This window comes from Fringilla coelebs (genome assembly GCF_963513975.1).
Source record: "Fringilla coelebs genome assembly, chromosome: 4".
Classification (NCBI taxonomy): Eukaryota; Metazoa; Chordata; class Aves; order Passeriformes; family Fringillidae; genus Fringilla; species Fringilla coelebs.
This window is the reverse complement of record NC_140032.1, coordinates 63,258,581-63,273,654: the sequence shown is the minus strand read 5'-3', so window position 1 is coordinate 63,273,654 and position 15,074 is coordinate 63,258,581.

Below are 15,074 nucleotides of genomic sequence, written 5' to 3'. Positions count from 1 at the left end.
ACCCCTCTTATTTGATGAATATAAAAGATATAATGATTGGCATATAAAATAGAAATTACCACAGTATGAAATGATTGCCATTGTTGTTATGTACTTTGGATTTTGTTGAACCAGTGCTAACGTGGCATGATCTGAATGGTAGGAACATGCACTTAAATAGAGAACTTGTGTAACTGTGACCTTACCCATACCTTGCAGCAAAATATAGCATAATTGCTGGATTTCAACTAGGCCACATAGTACTTCTCAGGATGACTTTGACACGCCAGCTAAGCTCCCTGTGAAGTCATTGAAGTCTTCCCATTTTTCTCAGTAGGAGATGAAATGGATCAATCTATAATAGCTTTGACCTTTTTTAAGGTTGGGAGCTGGTATTGCACTAGAATAATCCAAGTCAATAGTCAAAGAATACCTATAAAACGCTTATTTTTTTCTCTAATGCAGCTCTCTTCTTGAAGGTTGTGTTCCTAAATGAAATTGTAAATATAAATGTAATTGTAAATTGCCCAGAGTTAACAGAGAGAATTCAATCCTGCAACAGAACTGGACAAACTTAAGGCAAAAACCAAAGCCACAGATCTCCCCCAGGGACCATATGGGCAGCGTGTTAAGCATACATTGATGTCTGCAGCCACTCTGGTCCCAGTGGCTGCCATCACTTTCATCTGCCTCTGCTTCACAAAGCAGGGCAGGGGATGATGCAGGGATTGAGCCTGGTTTCTATACCAAATCAAAATCGTTTTTGTCACAGCCTGCAAATGTAGTGCTGTTAAGCCTCAGCTTAAGCAAAGGAACTATTCAAAACTTCAGCATTTTCTTCTTGATGGATGGAGACCTCGGTTTTCAGTAGCTCTTTATATCCATTTTAAAAAAGTTATTTTCTTAAGACGAGGACTTGTCGTTGAGATGGTCAAAACAAACAGAAAAACACCATGTATTTGCGAATACTCCTTTGTTTTAGCAGCATGCTGTCTTTTTATACCTTCTCACAAAGTTTATGTCTGTTCATTGGCCACAGTAAATCAACATAATGTTCATTGGAGCAAGGCAGTCTCCACCACTGTTTTCTGCCAAAATCTAATTGCAGGCCCCTCGTTTTTCTGTTCTTCTCCTCCATTTCCATGCCAACAGCCTTGATAGAACTCCTTTCAGGGGCAAAGGTGACTTACTTATCAACTTTTCTTCTTCAACTAAGTCTTTCTGACTCACAGACCATCTGTGAGCTCCTTCCACAAGGACTGAGTTTTAGAGAAGACCATAAAGATTTAGTAGTAGACAATCAGTCCAGAACAACTTCAAAGTTTTGCAAAAAGCTTCAGTTTCTCAAGCTGCTTTAAGCGAAATAAAAAATCCTAGGAAAGCATTAAAATGTAATCTGAACTCAAGAGCAATGTTGATGTCAGCATCAAAGACTGTGCTCAGACCAGGTGTACAGCCCAGAGCACTTGACTCTGCACAGTAACCAAGGACCATTTTTTGTTGTGTTGCCTCAAAGACAGAGCTGGGCAGAGGCTGCTTTTCACTGGGTATCAACTGGAAAAACCAAGCCATTGCTTCTTCTCTTGATGCCTAAAGATTTTTGCTTTCTAAACATTTTTCATAATTGGTAACTTTGTAGAGTATTAATACATGGTTGTAGCTTCTAGTGCTTTTCTTGCCCTTTTCCCCTTACATTTTAGAAAGTCATATAATCTTCTAACACATTCCTGAAATACTGTTTTGTCTTATTTTCAAGAAGAAAACCTTGAACAAGGACATTTTGTTTTGCAACCAGAATCTAACAAGACACAACAAGAAATGGGGCAAAGAAGCCCTGGGCCAACTCCAATGGGGCAGAACATGGGGGAAAATTATCTAACAATAATTGGACAAATATCAGACATTTATTCTCTAATTGGACAATATTTGTTAGATACACTAATTTGTTAAAGTTATAAAGTTGCCAGGTGTGCCCATAACCACCACGGGGTACAAGGAAGCTTCTAAGAAAGACCTGATTTTTATTTTACTATTTTAATACTGCTGCAAGAGTTTTGTCTTTTGATATTAGGCCACAGCACGAGGGCAAGCAAGTATCTATTCCTCTATGCCAAAGATGCAAGGAAATGAGACAGGGCACTGAAGAAAGGCAGGGAGAGAGAGGAAAGATGTCTGTAGATAAAGGAAGGACCAAAAGCCTTATGAGAGGAGCAAGGGACAACAGGTCTTCACAGAATTTGACAATAAAAAGTCCAACAAGGATCAGAAGACCAGCATTAAGTGAATTGAAATCTAGAAAAATGTTAAATTTTAGGATAAATATAACATGAAACTCAGGCCCATCAGAAAAATCACCAGTGTTATAATGAGATTTCATTACAATTATTTTCAACATGCTTTTTCCAGAGCTGCAGTACCTTGTTGTAAAAATTAATCTTCTGTTTTGGTCTAGCATCTTTTTTTGTTGATTTGGCACAGCCTAGTTTTTTGGTAGCAGGGGGGTACCACAGAAATAGTTTTTGTGAGAAGCTGCTGGAAGTTTCCACCATGTCAGATGGAGCCAATCTCTGCTGGCTCTGAAGATGGACATTCTGCTGGCCTAATTGGAGAAATTGGTAACGCCTCTGTGACGACACATTTAGGGAAAAAACCAAAACAGTGCAGGACTGGTTCATTTCCAGGGGTGGCAAGGGGCCACCACCAGGGCCATCCTGGCACAGCCCAAGACAATGGGTTGGATAAAGTTTTCAAGTTAATAAATTACTTTATACATGCAATTTTTAGTGCCTTTGATGTACAGTGTAGTTATCAAAGTAGCTACACTTAGTTAAATAAGAATTGTGAAGTGCATTCTTCCACATTCTCTTCGTAGGATGTTATGAATACCAGTTTTCCATGAACTTCAGGGGCTTACAAGTTGTTACAGAAATCTCATCATGTTGACAGAAAAATTCTGGTGAGACTATGTTTGTGAGTGCCAGAATGAAAGAAAAAAATTCCTGTGACAGTATAGAGACCTATTCTGTAAGTTTACAGCAACAAATCGATTCAATTTTTATGTATTCACTTTATCATCAAAACAAAAAAGCTGGTTTGAAATGATAGCAGTCTACAAACCTACAAAATTAAAACTTAACAAATATTTACTATAATTACTTTAAATAATCTAACTAGTTTTTGCTCTTTTATATATGAATTTGATGCATGTTTGTGATGAGAATAAATATTATTTCAGTCTAACTGGAAAAAAAATCTCACCCATGATGAGCTTACAATATTCACACATTTTTCAGCACTCTTGTGTTTCATTTCAAAACCTGAAGTGGATATTCATATTCCTATTAGAACAGTGTTTTTCATATTGATTTTAAAAGTGTATATTTATGCTTTAACATGTATGCTTATTTAATAAGATAGTTGCTGTCAGCATTTTTAGTTATCACAAAAGACAGCTCTGCTGTGCAAGCAGGCAGATTTTGAGCTAAATTTTTATATTTGCAACAGGGTTTTTGTGTTTCCAAACTCTCATGCTTCATCACTACAGTGCCATCATTGCCAAAAGAATTAGAGAAGGATGAGCTGGTTCATTCTTAGAGGAGGCTGCAGGTTTTTCAAAAACCTTTCTCTTTCCAGACAGATTTCAGTTGGCACTGATGTCCCAAAGAACCTCCTGGGGCCAAATGAAGCAATGGGCCACTGTCCAGGAAACACACGTCCAAGTTCTCCACTTCTCACCTCCTCCAAGGTTTGTGTCTGTCTGTCTGTCAGGGACAGCTGCAGCTGAGACAGAGTTCAGTCAGCTGAGACTGAGCACAAAGGAGCAGAAGTTGCTCGCTAAAGGGATTTCTTTTTTTCTGCTTCATGTTAGCATTACTGTGTCAAAATAACAACATAAATAATACTAGGAAGGGCTGAAAATGAAGCAAGAAAAAAAGGCAAAGAAAGAAAGACCAATGGCTGAAGTAAAGCAGTGTCAGCCTCTACCCAACAAAAATCATCATTTTTTGTAAACAGATTCCTTGGAAGCAATATGTCTACATGACTCTAGATCGGAAAAAATGCATACCTAGAAAATGTCATGTTCCTTAGAAACCTTGGGCTACAACAAACTCCTGGTGTTGGAACTTTCTTCCATCCACAGAATCTCTTAAATATGGCCTGCTTCCCACAGCAGAATTTTGCTGCGGCTAAGAAAAAAATCCACAAAAAAATTCTGAGAAGAGGGAAATATCGACAATAATTTTTAAATCCACTTTTTTCTTCTTCTTCTTCATTTTCTTAAGGATAAAAAATTTAATAGGGCTCCTACAATAGTTCTAGAAACAGTTGTCAGATGTAAGAAGGAAATTGTCCCCAAACAAATTACTGGCAATTCTCAGGAGAATTAATAGCTAAATTTTGCAGGTACAACAGTCTTTTGCATCTTGTATTCCTTCACCTGTGCCCAAGACAAAAGGATTATTTAAAATGTCAACTGTAAACAGATCTGCCTTTGTTCACACCAAAATCATCTGAAAAGAGTGAATCCTCTGGAAGTGAGGAAAAACACCTTAGAGCCATACTGTTGCATGGTTAAATTCTGACAACCTTGGGTCTGCTAATCATTTTGAACTGGACTGTAACTCTTAGAATTTCAGAATATTTGTAAATTTTCTGAATCTCACTCTAGTTCCAATTGTTAAAAATGTTTACACTTTTCTGGTTGGTTGAATGAATTTATGCCCCTTGTAAGTACTTAATATTTAGGTCCTAGACCAGTGTGAATGGTTATACATTTCTAAATAATAAATAAAGAAAAATCAATCCCTGAAAGTCCTCCATAATCATGGAATGTCCCCTCTTGTTCTCTGCTTTGAGGGCTGCTCTATTGTTGAAGTTTCTTTTTTAAAATATGATTTTCTTTATCAATTCAGGCCCACACTCTCACAGCTGCCAAATAAAAGTTCTGAACAAACTTATGCACCTTATAGCATGTAATTGCTTAGGGTTTTTTGCCAGGTTTCAAAAAAGATTGATGTTATTTTTCTGTAAATTTAATATTCCAGTTCCACTTGCAAAATACCAATGTATTTACAAAGCAATAATGTACACATTTTAACTCACAAGCTTTTCCCTTGAAATATTACTCTTTGCTCTATCTGTGTCTATTTTGGATGTTTCCAAAATAGATCTTTGATCATGTCCAGTATTAGGAGCCATTTTCTTGAGTCTTTGAGGTTCTTTATCTCCTTCATCCATGACCTTAACTACTTCAGCCAACTCTCTCACATCAGGGAAACATCATTCTCCTACATTTAGTGGATGTGGACATGACACCAGGTATAACTAACAGAAAGATATCCTTTCTTAATATACCCTGGATAGGAGTGGTCTTCATCTAAAGGCAAGGAGAAAAAGAAAAAAAGAAATAACCAACCTTAATTTAACTGTTGTGAACTTACAGTCTCAGCTATAACTTTCTTTACAGGCACAATTATTACGAGGGTTTTGTTTACAAAGACAGTTTCTGTCTCAGAGAATTTAAGATCTGATTAGTGACTCTGGGAAATTGAAATATAATTTTTTAAAAAACCAACACATTAACCAGTATTCTCTTTCTTTCTATTGAAACCTATTTCTGGGATAAAAGAGCATTTCAATGATACAGAGTTTCATTCTCCAGGGAAGACAATGGGAATTGCTTCTCTCAGCTCAGGATTATTATTCTTCCCAGCGAAAGCTTGCGATAGGATTCCAGTTTTTTTTCCTAGTTCCTTATGTTTAACCCTACAAACCACAACAGCTGCAGTGACAACTGAAATATAACATTGAAATTTTATAGAAACAATTATCTTAAGACCAGAATATTTTCTGGGCATTAGAGCCAGAGAGCCACATCTAATTAAATTAAAGCAAGCCCCATCCAATTAACTATGATTTATATAGTTTAATGTACCCATTTTTCATATTTGTGGTTTATATTTATATATTTATATTTTATGTTACTATATTTCAGCATTTTGTTACATTTCACCGCATATAAATTCTTTTGACATCAGCAGAAACAAATCTCAATGGCCCTATGTTCATGCGCCTTTTTACATAGCAATTTAAAGGAACAGAACTTAAAGCCCAGTGGAGTGAAATTAATGCAATTTAATACAAAAGAAAGCTGTTGGTCTTTAAAAAAATATCTTTTGTGTTCACTTAGCTTTGGTTTGAGCATCAGAGCTGGAAGATCATTAATAGATATATGGTTACAGGGCATTAAAAATAGTGCAAACCTTTCCAAGAAATAATTCACTGAATTCCAGATGGCAAGAAAAAGTATTAATGGATTTTGCATGTGAAATATTAGCATGTTTGCTTATAATTCCCAGAAACAAAGGATCTTTTTCACCTTTATATAAGATTGCATCAAACATTTCAGGCATTTTGTTTGTTTGTTTCGGATTTGTTTGGTTGTTGTTTTGGGGGCTTTTGTGGGTTTTTTTAATCTTGTATTTTGAGTTTCTCAGAAGTGTGAAATTTTCACAATTGAGCATCCTTAGCAAAGACAGATGCATGCTAGAAAAGGTTAATAATGTATGTAAAAGTTACCAAGACAGTAGGATGTTATAGCAATAAAGAATTTCTTTATAGATATCTCTGATAACCTGTCAAATTTCTATCACTTATTTTAATTACAAGATTTGGGGGAGAAAAGAAAAAAATAAAAAACCAGTCATTTCTGTGTCTTCAAAAATTTCTGAGACAGTAAAAACAGGGTTTTTTCCCTTGAATAAAGTAAAAATTTGAGGGTTTTTTTTGTTTTGCTTAGTTAGGAAACATGACATGTTGATATACAAAGTCCTCATTGGGATGCTCCACTAATTTCAAGGATTTTTAATGTAAAAATTTTGTGAGGTTTGGAGAAAAAATATTTTCGGTAAAATTCTTAACAGTCTGAATCCCAGAAGAAGAGTTTCTCTTTTCACTCAAAACAGTCCCAATACTCAGTGTTGACCTGATGTCTCCAGTCTAGAAAGAAAACTATACAAATAGCTCAATAATCATTGGACTGTCAAGAAAAATATTGAGTTCATGAACCCAGGGATTAGAATACTTACCTAGGTTGTGGAAGAAAACAATCCTTTGTCTGGAGCACCTATGGTCATGCAGAACAGAGAATTAGTGTTTGATTCTTACACATCTTTGTTGACCACATGGATCATCAGAAAAAATGATCTATTTGTGTCTATCATATTTTTCTGCATAAGTTCAGCATAGAACTATTGAGATTTGGCTGAAGGTAAAACATTTATGGAGTGGGAAAACCTAGTCAGTTACAAATCTTATCTGGGTTTTTCTGCCGCTATTATTTACATTTATAAATTTTTTAATAATAAGCAAAATTCTATTCTCAAAAATTGTGTTAACTGTAAATATAGAACTAGAGAGCAGAAGACTCACAATGCATTTATTCTGCATCTTTCATAATAAAACAGAGCCATTTATAAAATCCAAAATCAAACCAAAAAAGAGTAAGGCAAAATTAAATGGTTTCTTAACAAATTGGACTTCAACCCATAAAAAGCTTTATTTCTACGAGGGTTTTTATGCAGGATTGTATATAAAGTTGACAATTTCACAAAACTAGTCAGAATGGTAAACATTAAGAATAAGTACTCCGTAAATGCATGTGAGTCAAGCCCTTGGCAAAAAATAACTATTTCCTTAATCCAGTGCAAATAAAAGAAAATGGATCACAAAGAAGTAAAGCAGAAGGAAAACATGTTTAAAGAAATTAAAACCAAAACCAAAACATAGAAACTTAGGTCATTCTATCATGTAAAATAAAAAATACCAACTAAACTATCAGAATTCTTAAGGCATCCCTGCATTATATTCCATAACTGAATTAAATGAAATTGTAAAACAGATGACAGCAACCATAAGACTTGCAGTCTATTTTTTTTTTTTTGTATATTGTTACTTTTCTATGATAAAGATACTGCTAAAAAAGTTATAGTAATTCAGGCAAGGGTTTTGATTGTTTTTGGGAGCAATCACACACAGGCAGCATAAATTGTCCCACATCTATATGCTCCCTATAATCAGTATAACGTCTGTTTTGAAGCAACTTCACAGCCAGAACGAAAATCACCATTCAATAGGGCTACATCTGCTTGATTCTTTGTTCATTGATATCTTATTTGCCTGTCATTTTAACAGCTAGTTCTTTAAAATAGAAACCTTTTTTTTTTTTTTAATATAAGTAGTTCATTGGCGAAAAGGATTCACAGCTAAACTAAATGGAAAGTCCTGGTTCACATTCTGGTAATATAATAGAAAAAAATTTTACTAATGTTATTGCAAACAGGACTGGATTACTAGATGAAATTTGAGTGTTTTCATATACTGTCAGCTTCATGTAAGACAGTATATCAGCAACTGCCATGTTAGGTAAGTAATTTTTAGTCTTCATTAATCTTATTGTTTTGCCTCAGTTATTGGAACAATGATAGCGTAGATAAGAAAGGTTCCATCAATTCTGTGATTTGATATCCACTCTAGATGGATTGACTGCCATAAAAGCCCATGACAGATGATAAAAATAGAGTTTTTTATTCACCAGGTGAAACTTCAGAAATTGCCACTTTTTATTTCTATAACATGATCTAACTTAATATAAAAATATAGTGTAAATATCTGCAGTAGCCATGGCTCTTTAGTACTTGCTGAGGTGGATATCCTTTGTTCTTTGGGTGGTGCTGAGTTGCTGGTCTTTTTGGAGAGCTACATTATTTTGCTGTGCAGCTCATAGATAACAGCTGAGTTTAGAAAATTGACTTCAAATGTTAAGTTTTGAAAAAAATAAATAAATTTGGTATAGAGATTCCCAACGGCTTCAGGAAACAGATTATTGTTCTTAAAGCATGGATAAGCGAGCAATATCATGGACCTCTGGCTATCTAATGTGCAGAAAGTCAAATTGTATGATCAAGTGGCTACTCAAGCTAAGTATATAAAATATGTGAAATTTATGGGAAAAAAAACCCAGCTCAAATGGTCCATTTTCTTTTGCATTTACAAAATCCTGGAGAAATTGAGATAGATCTTCTTTCTTGGAATGGGCCTTGGCACCACAAGAGAGAGCTCAAAGGAGCTATGGGAACTGTGCAACTTTTTGCTGAGAGGTTTAGGAGAAGAGCCAGGGAGTCTGCAACCCATTATCTGCAGTAAATTATGAAGATATTTATGGCATTGCCCTTTGGAGATATAATGGCACACCAGCAAATCAATGGCATGGCTGTGCATGGTGCCAAGTCTCCTGGCCCAGGACCAAAGAAGTACTTCATGATTTATGGAGCTCAAAGGTAAAGTTAGTTTGTTAGGCAAAGCCTTATTTTGAAGTGGTACTTTCCCAAATCTTTGGCAAGATTCAAAGGCTTCAGTTCCCATTTTACTATCAAGATCATATATTCATTGAGTTCAGTAGTAGATCTAGTAGGAAATTCTCATGAGGAGTATAACTCCACTAGAAAAGGTCAGGCTACTGAAACTGACTTGTGTACTGGAAATAAAAACTTTTGAGGTACCCTATATAAAGTGCAAAGTTGGGAGTCTGTACACATGAGAAAGTGTAACAATTTTTCCTTTAAAAAGGACCTTCCCTCATAGAGATGTTTTTCTCCAAAGATATCAAGAGATAAATAGGAAAGAAGCAAGAAAGACACATAAATGATAAGAGTAGGTACATTTATACACAATATAATGTCATAAAGAAACTGAGAGGAGATATGCCATAGCTATTTAAAATTAATTATAAAGATGTTTTATTCTACTTATTTGTTTAGAAGAGTGAGGAATAATTTGGAAAATTGGAATAACCAGTGCTAAATCCTCAACACAGCGTACCAACTCAGGCAGCAGGCAATGGGTTCTCAAAAGACTCCAGCTTTTGCACCAGCTCCTAGTTGCACATTTCCAAACCTGCCATGCTCTAATTCTCTTTCTTCTCTTTCCATACATTCTCAGGAAGAGACCATATCTTATCACTGGCACAAATTCAGCAAATATTCAAGCAACTCCAATCAAACCCAGAAGAGTGTGCCCCCTAAAGAACTTTAAAAATTAATTTCTACAGAATTTAAATTGCGCCAAAACATTTTGTGTTTATGTTATTCAAAGAAGCAGCACTCTGGAAAATGAAGAGATATCAGAGAAGTTGAGGAAGACGGATGTTTAAAAAAAATATTGCCTCAAACATAGTAAAACTCTAACAGCATTCAACAATGTGATTTAAATAGCAAATTTTACTCATGTGGAAGGAGTTCAGGTGACAATTCCTACTGTAACCTAAATTATGGAATTAAACTACGCTTACTTCTCTGCTAATCCCTGATCTAGCCTATAAGTTCTCAGTGGCTACTCTTCATTGACAGTATTTTAATCAAGGTTGGCACCCCAAAACCACCTAACAATAGAATAGGTGAGATTTATATTGTATTATGTTGATCATGGTACTGAAGAACACAGGAAATAATCTGAGGTGGTCATTGGGTGTCTTTTACTACCAGATTCTTTTAAAAGAATCCTCAAACAAAATGGCATTACTAAGAGATTTAACAAAAAATATAGACAGCAATCTACAGTAAATGGTCTAAGAAGAAATGTTTGTTTAAAATAAGGGGTTTAGTCCTAAACATTATCAGTACAGCTACTCTTAAATGAAGCTATGGAGCAATTTATAGGAATAAAGACTATTAAATCAAAATGAAAACTCTTTTATGATTCATACCTCTGGATTTTTCCTAATTTGGGCATTGCTCCTTCCCAAATTGAGATAAGAGCAGTAAATAGCCATACATTGTCATTCATAATATGTGAAGTTGCTGGTGTGAAAACAAACCTTACCCTCAACTGGAGTAGCTCTGAATAAATTATCAGTATTCCACACAAATAAAACACAGACTATCTCTAGGGCAGTGACAGAAAAAATAATTTTCCAAAGGAAAGCCAAACACACAGTAATGCATTGACAGACTAAAATATGAATGTCTATGCATGATACACCTACCTTTTTGGTTTCTATTATCCCCATGGATAATGATACCTGATCTTTGAACAGAATTTTTCCCAACAGGAACAACAGATAAAATATGCTTTTAGGTTTAGATCTCATCCATCTAAACCAACATCTTCTGTTAATTATTTTCACTAGACATATATAATTATTTTTTATGTTGGCAGCCACCCATTCATACCATGTTTATAGTCTAGATGGCAACTAATTAATATTCAAGTCTTTTAGCTCTTAGTCCACTTTTGTACTTCAAATTAATAGAATTGCACTGTGGAATACCTAGCAATAGAAGTACTCTAATGAACACTTGAAATATTTATGACACTGGACTACATCTAATAAATAAATAAACCCAAATAATTTTCACCGTTTGCCCCTAATGTGTCCACTTATTTTTATTCATGGCTTATATTATATATTCTCCCTATAAACAAACTGAAACTTATAGAAAAATACAGATACATGCTGGCATGGTGATACAACTGAAGCAAAAAAATATTGATGAAATTTAGGAAGTAAACCCAAACAGATTTGGCTCACCTGGAGCTATTCACATTCCTATTCTCAGTAGTTTACATAAGTAAAGGGGATCTCTTCAATTTCTACTGTTTTATTTAGCTATCTCAAACCAGAAGTTGTTATAATTAACTAGAAATTAACCATGTTTTACAGAAGTCATGAAACAAAACCCTGTCCCAGTATCTAAACAACTAAAAAGGATAAAAGAAAATTGTTCAAGTTCTGCCTGACACATCACTATTTAGGAGATGATTTTCATTAGTAAGGAACAATTTCTCTCTATATATTACCAGATTTCCCCACCCAACCTCACAAACTGAGTGATTTTTCAAAAGTTTTTGTGCTATAAGATACGTCTTTCTTTTAAGGTCTTGAAAAATTTATTTTTCTGTTTCTCAACAGTTAAGAAACTCCATGATAAGATGATCATGATTCTTTTACTGGTTTTAATAAATTGAATAATTGTGTGTTTACAATCATATGGAAGAAAAAATTGCATATGTGCTTAGACATTCACTTCCAATAAAGCTGTCAGCCTGTTTAGAAAAGGTCACATCTCTGATAGAAAATACCAGACAGCAGAGGAAGTCATTGCATGCATCAGTCATCTCATCAAAATAATGATACAGATCGCAATATGTCCATTTTATTATATCAGTAATATTCATTATTATTACATTTTTTAACTTCAGTTGGCAGCCTGCCTCAGATTTTTCCTTACTAGGTTTTCACAGACGGAGAAAAAGCAATCCTATTGTACTACTGTCTCTATTCACTATTTTTCTATTTCTTACCAGGGTGTTCATATTCTTCATTTTATTTTTGGGGAACTGTCTTCTAAACTGGAAAACACATACCTAAAGAGAGTAAATTCATGCCAAGCCCATACAACCCAGTTTAGTTTAAGGCAGCAAATCTCACAGCAGTAAGATTCTGAGTCTATTCCAATGCTCTCAGAAAAGCTAAAAGATGGAATACCTCCAGTAATTAGGTTAATAATTAGGTTTAATCATGTTCAACACAACTACTGTGCCTCTTTTTCTGACCTTAATAAAAATTTTCTTGGTTTTACACATGGTCCATTTCTTTTAGCATTCACACCCAGGAACTTTCCAGATGTTAACAGTAGAAGCTAGACCAAAGATAAAAGCTTTCCAAGCACCAGCTTTTCCTTGGTTTACTCTTAATAAAACATAGCTACTGCTTTTTAATCAAATAAGGATTTCCATATGTTCTCGGGATTGCCCACATCCTTTACTATCAAACAATGTTTTCCTATCCTCATATTATATTACAATATTTAAATATGTACTCATCCAAATCCCCCAAACAGAAACAATGCCTACTTTTATTTGCAGAGAGCTGATTTCCTGGGTGAATTACCATAAGGAGTACAAAGGAAAAAATATTCTAAGTACAAGTGAATGCAGAGTCAATAAAATAAAAAGCAAAACCATATTTTACCATTACAGTTGTAATTTAATACTGTTTTACTGTATGTAAAAGAAAGAACATCTGAAGTTACTTTACATCTTATTACTGTAACATTCTGTTACCTTTCAACTGTGATTTTAAGGTAAAAGTTTATACAACAAAACTTCAGGGAATGGTTTGTCAGTTTAGTAAAGCCATTCTACTGATATTTTTCAGGATTGTGATGCAAAATTCTCTCTTAAATGTCTGTCAGTAGTAAACTTGTGAAAGTACAGAGGTTGCAAAAGCTTGACATAGTAATGTACTAATCCTGATTTAAGCTCCATGTGGTTTTCACTTTTCTACCTTTCCTGCAGTTTCTCGTATAAATAGCTGTATCTACAAGAGTAATTCACAAAGAAAGTCTAAAGAGGTAAATACAGCTGAAGGGAGGGAGATAAAAAATAATAAAATGAAAATTCAGACTGTACTTTAAGCAATGCAGAAATGGGCAGGAGTCAGCTTAGCCTGATCAATAGTTGGTCACTGCTTTATTGGTCTGTGAGATAAAAAGAGGCCAGAAGAGTGCTCATGCAAACCTTTTTTGTTTATTTTATTGTAGTATAAAGATTACCTGAAGAGTTTGCTCTTTGTCTATTTTACACACATACACATACATTCACACATATATAAATGTGTAAATTATATTTATATAAACTCTAAATGCATAACTGCAAGCACACTTAAAATCAAGGCATGTGAAGACAGCACATTTATCAACTTCTAATTGATTTAATTTCCATGTTTGTCTGTAGGAGTTATCCAAGCTGGAAACTTTCAAAGGGAGGGTACTAAGCAAACTAGCTCAATTATTTGATCAAATATGCAAATTCTTACAAATTATTAAATTAATATGGAGGTTAAAACTTTCTGGAAATACAATGAAGTCCCTCCTTTCATTCTTCACATTTAGCATCTGACTTCCTTTTCTTTCCACTGAAGTTTCTTCCCCTGCTTTGCCCACTCCATTTTCACAGACCTGAATATAAATATCACCCTTCCCTGATTCAACATAGAGTGGACTAATTTCATTTGTGCCTGTAAGAAATTTTATGTTTTGTTTAGAAACTTAAATGAGCAAAACTGGCTGCAGTTAACAGACTTCTAAATTACTTTCATGGGTTTACATGCATTGACTGCTCGTAAATTACCTTTTCCTTTTGTGCGTAATGTCATCTCTGTCTGTTTAAAAAATGCAAAAAAACCACCCAAACAAACCCAAAAAAACAAAAAGCCTTGTACACTTTCCACACCAAACCAAAATACTAATGGAACATGACAGCATCTTGCTTGTAATTATTTTACCCTGCTGATAGCTTAAAATCTTGTTACAGAACAGTATAAATGCAAAGATTCTGAACTTTGGTCATTTCCTTTAAAAACATGACAATTTTACTTTTAGGTGTGAGACTGCAGACTCAATCAAATAGCAATGAGTAAAAGGACATAGATTTTCCTCATAATTGCAATTATTTGCATCTACTAGTGAGAACTAGAGAGGTCTTCTCTAGCAACCTATTTTGCATGACAGGAGCAATATTCCCATCAGGAATCATTGCCATCCTATACCTGCCCATCTCAAGTGTTTTGAGATATTCACTTTGCTGAAAAAGAAAGGGGGCTTTATGAGCCCACCTAAAGCCATATAAACAAACATTTTTAGGGGGAGGGCAGGAAAGAGGGGGAAGCTTTTTAGGAGGCTTTATGAGTTTGAACATCAACATTGTCATTGTTGCCATCACACATCGGAACAAGGCAGAAGAAATTGCAGAGTGATTTTTTTTTCAACAGCAGCAGTTAATTATAGTGCAGCAGAGAAGAGGGAAAAGATGATCTTAAAGGTCCTTTCCAACCCTATTCTATTGTCAAATTACACAATATATATATGAAATAACACCATAAAAACATGGTATGATCTAATGGGGATGAAGACAATGTTTGGTGATTTCTGTTCATATTGAACAACTGTTTCTTTAATTTGTGATGTTTTTTGAAAGATTTATTTTGCCTCTTAAAACTGAAAGACTTTTATTGCCAGACAGTTAAACGAAATTAA